The sequence below is a fragment of the Lithobates pipiens genome, unplaced genomic scaffold (assembly GCF_037356315.1).
Source record: "Lithobates pipiens isolate NorthernLeopardFrog02 unplaced genomic scaffold, aLitPip1_a1.2 Scaffold_1, whole genome shotgun sequence".
Lineage (NCBI taxonomy): Eukaryota > Metazoa > Chordata > Amphibia > Anura > Ranidae > Lithobates > Lithobates pipiens.
This window is the reverse complement of record NW_027507685.1, coordinates 64,889,301-64,896,123: the sequence shown is the minus strand read 5'-3', so window position 1 is coordinate 64,896,123 and position 6,823 is coordinate 64,889,301. Positions and strand designations below refer to the sequence as shown.

At 45.5% G+C, this 6,823-nt stretch overlaps 1 pseudogene; it reads left to right on the top strand.

Moving 5' to 3' along the window:
- The first annotated feature begins 5,571 nt into the window (after window positions 1-5,571).
- LOC143987205 (olfactory receptor 226-like) lies at window positions 5,572-6,494 on the top strand (annotated as a pseudogene).
- Window positions 6,495-6,823: the final 329 nt, after the last annotated feature.

The following is a 6,823-nucleotide window of genomic DNA, read 5'->3' as shown; positions in this document are numbered from 1 at the left end:
GGGCACCACATGCTTGACCAGACATATGTTGACCTGCCATGCAGCTCGTTGGCAAGCGTACCTCAAAGACCCACACCAAAGAACAAAGCGGACCTCTCCTTGCTCCTCATCAGCTGGCATCTCCAACCCCACTAGACCTTCAGTCCTCTCTGAAACCTGCTCTGAGAGGAATGAAGGTGTAGAATTAGGTGTGTCACAGCCAAGTGCTTCCGGGAACTCTGCTAGCGGTACACCCACGTCCGATTATAGCAGGCAAATGTCCCTGCCCCAGCTGCTGGACCGGCGGAAGAAGTTCACTCCCAGCCATCCACATGAATGCTAGCTTGGCTAAATTTCTAGCACTTCAACTGCTGCCTTTTCAGTTGGTAGACTCGGCCCCCTTCCGTGAGTTTGTACAATGTGCGGTTCCTCAGTGGCAGGTCCCCAAACGCCACTTTTTCTCACGGAAGGCGATTCCGGCTCTCTACCGGCATGTGGAAGGCAATGTCCTTGCCTCGCTGGACAGGGCGGTCAGCGGTAAGGTGCATATTACCGCTGACTCATGGTCCAGCAGGCATGGACAGGGACGTTACCTGTCTTTCACGGCCCATTGGGTCACTCTTCTGGCAGCTGGGAAGGATGCAGGACAAGGTGCAGTAGTGTTGGAGGTTGTTCCGCCACCACGCCTCCAAAATGCTACTATTGGTTGTGACACACCTCTCTCCTCCACCCCCTCCTCTTCTTCTTCCTCCATGGCCTCTTCCAGTGCTTTGTCCTCAGAACCAGCGGTGCTCCGTAGGCGTTCCAGGGGCTACACAAGTACGCAGGCAAAACGATGCCATGCCGTGCTTGCGCTGGTTTGTTTGGGGGACAGGAGCCACACTGGGGCGGATGTTTTGTCAGCTCTGCAGGGGCAGGCCGAGAGGTGGTTGACGCCACGCCAGCTTAAGCCAGGAATGGTGGTTTGCAACAATAGCACCAACCTCCTCTCCGCCCTCCGACAGGGACAACTGACCCATGTGCCCTGTGTAGCTCACGTCCTTAACCTGGTGGTGCAGCGGTTCTTGGGCAGGTACCCCGGCTTACAGGATGTCCTGAAGCAGGCCAGGAAAGTCTGTGTGCATTTCGCCGATCATTTAATGCCTGTGCTCGGCTGGCTGAGCTCCAAAAGGAGTTGAACCTGCCCAAGAACCACCTTATATGTGACATGCCCACCAGATGGAACTCAACATTGGCCATGCTGCAGCGGCTGCACACGCAGCAGAGGGCCATCAATGAGTACCTGTGCGACTACGGCACCAGGACAGGGTCAGGGGAGCTCGGTTTTTTCTCACCACGCCAGTGGGGCATAATCAGGGATGCATGCACTGTCCTGTCACCGTTTGAGGAGGCCACAAGGATGGTGAGCAGTGACAGTGCATGCATCAGTGACACTGTACCTCTTGTCCACCTCTTGGAGCATACGCTGCGTGGAATAATGGACAGGGCACTTGAGGCAGAACAGAGGCAGGAAGAGGAGGACTTCCTTGCCTCTCAAGGCCCCCTTTATCCAGACAGTGTTCCTGCTGTGCCACCCATCACACAGGAAGAGGATGATGAGGAGGAGGAAGAGGAGGAGGAGGATGATTGTATCAGCATGGAGGTGGAGGCTGGCACTCAGCATCAGCAGCAGCAGCAGCAGCAGCAGTCTTGTAGGGATGATTTACAGTCCCAAGAAACACGTGGACTTGTACGTGGCTGGGAGGAGGTAGCTGCGGATCATGTTGTCCTTAGTGACCCAGAGGACTCCGGAGCGAATGCCTCAGCTAACCTACGCTGTATGGCCTCCCTGATCCTGCAAAGCCTGCGGAAGGATCCTCGTATTCTTCGGATCAAGGAGAGGGACCATTACTGGCTGGCCACTTTCCTTGATCCACGGTACAAGGGTAAGGTTGCCGACCTTATCTTGCCATCGCAGAGGGAGCAGAGGATGAGACATCTCTGGGAGGCCTTGCAGAAAGGTCTGTGCAACGCGTTCCCAGAGACTGGGAGGTTACAAACTCCTGGTCCTGGACAACGTGTTGCTGAGGCATCGGTCAAAAGGAGCGGTGGAGAAGGTGGCCTTCTGACTGATGCTTTCAGACAATTTTTTAGTCCGCAGCCCCAAGGTATGATCGGTTCCAGCACCCATCGCCAGCGTCTGATTTACATGGTGCAGGAATACCTAGGGGCAAGGTCAGACTTGGACACCTTTCCCACCGAAAATCCTCTGGCTTACTGGGTCTTGAGGATGGATCACTGGCCAGAGCTTGCACAGTATGCAATTGAGCTACTGGCCTGTCCTGCATCCAGCGTTCTTTCGGAACGCACCTTCAGTGCTGCTGGTGGCTTTGTTACCGATCACAGGGTGCGCCTGTCCACCGAATCAGTTGATCGACTGACCTTCATCAAGATGAATCAGTCTTGGATCACCCACAGCTACCAAGCACCTAAAGCTGATGTAACCGAATAATTTTTTTTGAAATGCCACATCCCTTCAAGACTGCCTATACTGATGCTGAGTGACTGTCCTGTTATGTTGATTGTCTATCCTCTTCCTCCTCCGCTGATATGTTGGAAGAACATTTCTGGTTCTGGTTGATGCCATCAGCCCAATTTTTCTGCCCCTGTTTAACAGGGGCGTTTAAGTACAATTTTTGATGCAATGCTTTGCAGCAGGGCTAATTCCTGCATTAAAACTAGAGTATATGGCAGAGGTTGCAGTGTGGTGGCACCAGCACCAGTGCCTAAGGCCCAATTTTTCTGCCCCTGTTTAACAGGGGCGTTTAAGTACAATTTTTGATGCAATGCTTTGCAGCAGGGCTAATTCCTGCAATAAAACTAGAGTATATGGCAGAGGTTGCAGTGTGGTGGCACCAGCACCAGTGCCTAAGGCCCAATTTTTCTGCCCCTGTTTAACAGGGGCGTTTAAGTACAATTTTTGATGCAATGCTTTGCAGCAGGGCTAATTCCTGCATTAAAACTAGAGTATATGGCAGAAATTGCAGTGTGGTGGCACCAGCACCAGTGCCTAAGGCCCAATTTTTCTGCCCCTGTTTAACAGGGACATGTAATTACAATTCTTGATATAATATTTCACAGGAGGGCCCCTTCCTGTGCCCACCCAGAGTAACGGCGAGGACTTATAGTGTTGTGGTACCAGCACCACAACCACCAAAGGTCAATTTTTCTACCACTGTTCAACAATAGCATGTAATTACAATTCTTGATATAATCGTTCACAGCAGGGCGCTCCAGCGCCCACCAAGAGTCACTTTGAGGGCTTACAATGTTGTGGCAAAACCAACACCTTGTTCCGCCATTTCTGCAGAGCATATAGGGCAGGCCCCTACTTTCAAACATCCAACTTACAAACATCTCCTACTTGCAAACGGAAGGAGACAACAGCAAGTGAGATGAAAAAAGATGGACGACAAAACAAATTATACAGGGGTGATAACCCTTCCCTATGTTTTCCAAAAAGCTTAAAAATATTACTTTAATACAGGGGTGATAACCCTTCCCTATGTTTTCCAAAAAGCTTAAAAATATTACTTTAATACTTTAAAAATGTACCAGTTGAAAATTACAAACAGATTCAACTTAACACAACAAACCTACACAGTCCCTGTCTTGTTTGCACCGCCTGTATACTGCTGTTCTGAGTATATAGGGCCCGGGGGCCACACGCATTTCCTTTTTTTAATATGGGTACAGGGTTCCCCTTATTATGCGTACAAGACCCAAATAGGCTGGTAATGGGCAGGGAGGGCTACCCATGCCATTTTTCTCAATGATTTTCAACCATATTGCAGGAACCAGATATAACATTAAAACCGCAAGCAGTTTTAAATGGTGTTATTTCCGTTTAATGTCATTTTGTGCAGGGACTGTTCTAAACACGGGAAAAACGTGGCACTTCACAGGCATACTACAGACACCCCCCCAGGCACCATATTTAAAGGAATATTTCACTTTTTTTTCACTTTAATCGTCATTAAAATCAGTGCTCCCGCCAAAACGGCCATTTTAAAAAACATTTTAGGCATTGACCCATGTCCCCTGGGGCAGGAGCCAGGTCCCCAAACCCTTTTTAGGACAGTATCTTGCATATTAGCCGTTAAAATTAGCACTTTTCATTTCGAACGTTCGAGTCCCATAGACTTCAATGGGGTTCTAACGTTCGTTCGAATTTGGGGTCCGTTCGAAAGTTCTGGTGCGAACCGAACCGGGGGGTGTTCGGCTCATCCCTACTCCTGATACGCCTTCTCTGTACTTAGAGAATCATATTGTCTCTATCTAAATTTCTTCAATGACTTCACCTGTTGACATATAGCTCCCGGCTCAAATACTTCTATAGTATTTAACAAACTGACATTTTGGTTTAACAATGGTCCATGCTGCCAATTTTGGGCATGGACAAATTTGTAGCAATCAGAAGGATTATGGAATGTTTTCATTATAATTCTCCCCTCCTACTTTGATTGCTAAATTTAAAAGGATAATTTGTTTATGAATATAGTCTGCTTGTGTTCAGCAAACTGTTTGAGGGCTTTCTTGTGCATCATCTTTAGAAGGTGCTTGCTTCTGGGACGACAGCTCTGCAATCCAATTTAATGCAGTGTGCAGCGTATGGTCTGAGCACTGAAATGCTGACCCCCCACCCCTTCAACTTTTTTGGTCGACCATGGCGAGGCCTGTTCTGAGTGGAACTTGTCCTGGTAAACCACTGTACGGTCTTGGCCACCGTGCTGCAGCTCAGTTTCAGGGTCTTGACAATCTTCTTATAGCCTAGGTCACTTTTATATAGAGCAACATTTCTTTTTTTTCAGATCCTCAGAGAGTTATTTGCCATGAGGTGCCATGTTGAACTTCCAGTGACCAGTATGAGAGAGAGAGCGATAACACCAAATTTAACACACCTGCTCCCCATTCACACCTGAGACCTTGTAAAACTAACGAGTCACATGACATTGGGGAGGGAAAATGGATAATTGGACCCAATTTGGACGTTTTCACTTAGGGGTGTACTCACTTTTGTTGCCAGTGGTTTAGACATTAATGGCTCTGTGTTGAATTATTTTGAAGGGACAGCAAATTTACACTGTTACACAAGCTGTACACTCACTGCTTTACATTGTAGCAAAGTGTAATTTCTTCGTTGCTGTCACATGAAAACATATAATAAAATATTTACAAAAATGTGAAGGGTGTACTTACTTTTGTGAGATATTGTATATAATACATTATTACACTTGAAGTTAATCTGTATGGCAAATATCTATAGGAGGGTTTTCCACAACCCCTGCTAAGTTTAATTTGTTAGATGGAATTTCCCAGTAAATGTAGATCATCAGAAGACCTTTCCTGTTGGTAAGCGATGACTGATCACACCCATCCCATTCTATTCTTTGTTTTCTATATTGTGTTATTATTCTCCCTTCAATGGTAAAGATAAATAAGAGTATGTTAAGGATGCAGTTTGGCCACCTCGGTAAATTACATTCATCATCCAACACCTAAAATTGTAATGAAGAGGTTTGTATCACATAGATACAGATGGTCCAGGCTGAAATGGAGAACGAAATCGCTATTACAGAATTTATTCTCCTGGGTTTTTCTGTCATAGATGGATCAAAATGTTTTATTTTCCTTCTTATATTTACTGTATAAATAGTTACTATCTCAGCTAACATCTTCATCATCATTCTTATTAAAACTGATATACATTGCCATAATCCCATGTACTTTTTCATTGGTGGACTATCATTTTTAGAGATCTGGTATCCATCTTTCACTGTGTCTAAGCTTTTCTTCTGTCTTCTGAAAAGGCTTATATCTTTTGTTGGTTGCATGACCCAGTTTTATTTAGACTTTTCCTTTGGTGCAATAGAAAATGTCCTCCTTGCTATCATGGCCTATGATCGCTATGTTTCTGTCTGCATCCCTTTGAGATATCTGTTAATCATGAGTCCCAATGTTTGTTTTAAACTTCTATGGGGTTTGTGGGTTTTTGGCTTTATTGTAATCATTGTGCTCAGTCTGCAAATCTTCAATATTTCATTCTGCTTTCCTAACAAAACTGATCACTATTACTGCGACTTTATTACTGCACCTTGGTCAAACTGTCCTGTTCAGAGACATCAAATGTAGAAAAACTTTTTTTTGCCACTGCTTGCTTTGTAATTTTGGGCTATTTTCTGGTTATTATCATGTCATACATCTGTATCATAAGAAGCACAATGAGGGTTCCATCCTCAAAGGGTAGACACAAGACTTTTTCCACATGTGCCTCTCATTTTGCTGTTGTTCTTTTGTTTTACAGTACATCTATCTGCGTGTTTATCTGACCTAATGCAAATGATCTCATACATTTAAATAAAATATTCTTAATCTTTCCATTAATTTTAACTCCTCTGCTAAACCCTCTCATCTACACCTTACAAAATCAAGAGGTTAAAAATGCCATCAAAAAAGCAATGAAAAGAAAAGAATAAAAATGTAAAGGGTACAAGAAACTACAATAAAATCAGGTAAAGACTAATAGCTTAAACAGGAGCAGCAGAATTGATAGTTAATGACTCCTACCCCTTCCCTGATCCCTCTGTCAAAATCAGTGGCACAACTATAAGCCCATCCCCACATGCCAAGGTTATTGGTGTAGTCCTGGACTCTGAACTCTCCTTTAAGCACCACATCCAATCACTGTCCAAATCTTGCCGCCTCAACCTCCACAACATCTCCAAAATACTGCCCCTTTCTAACCAATGGCACAACAAAACTCTTAATTCACTCGCTGGTCATCTCTCGCCTTGACTGTTGCAAC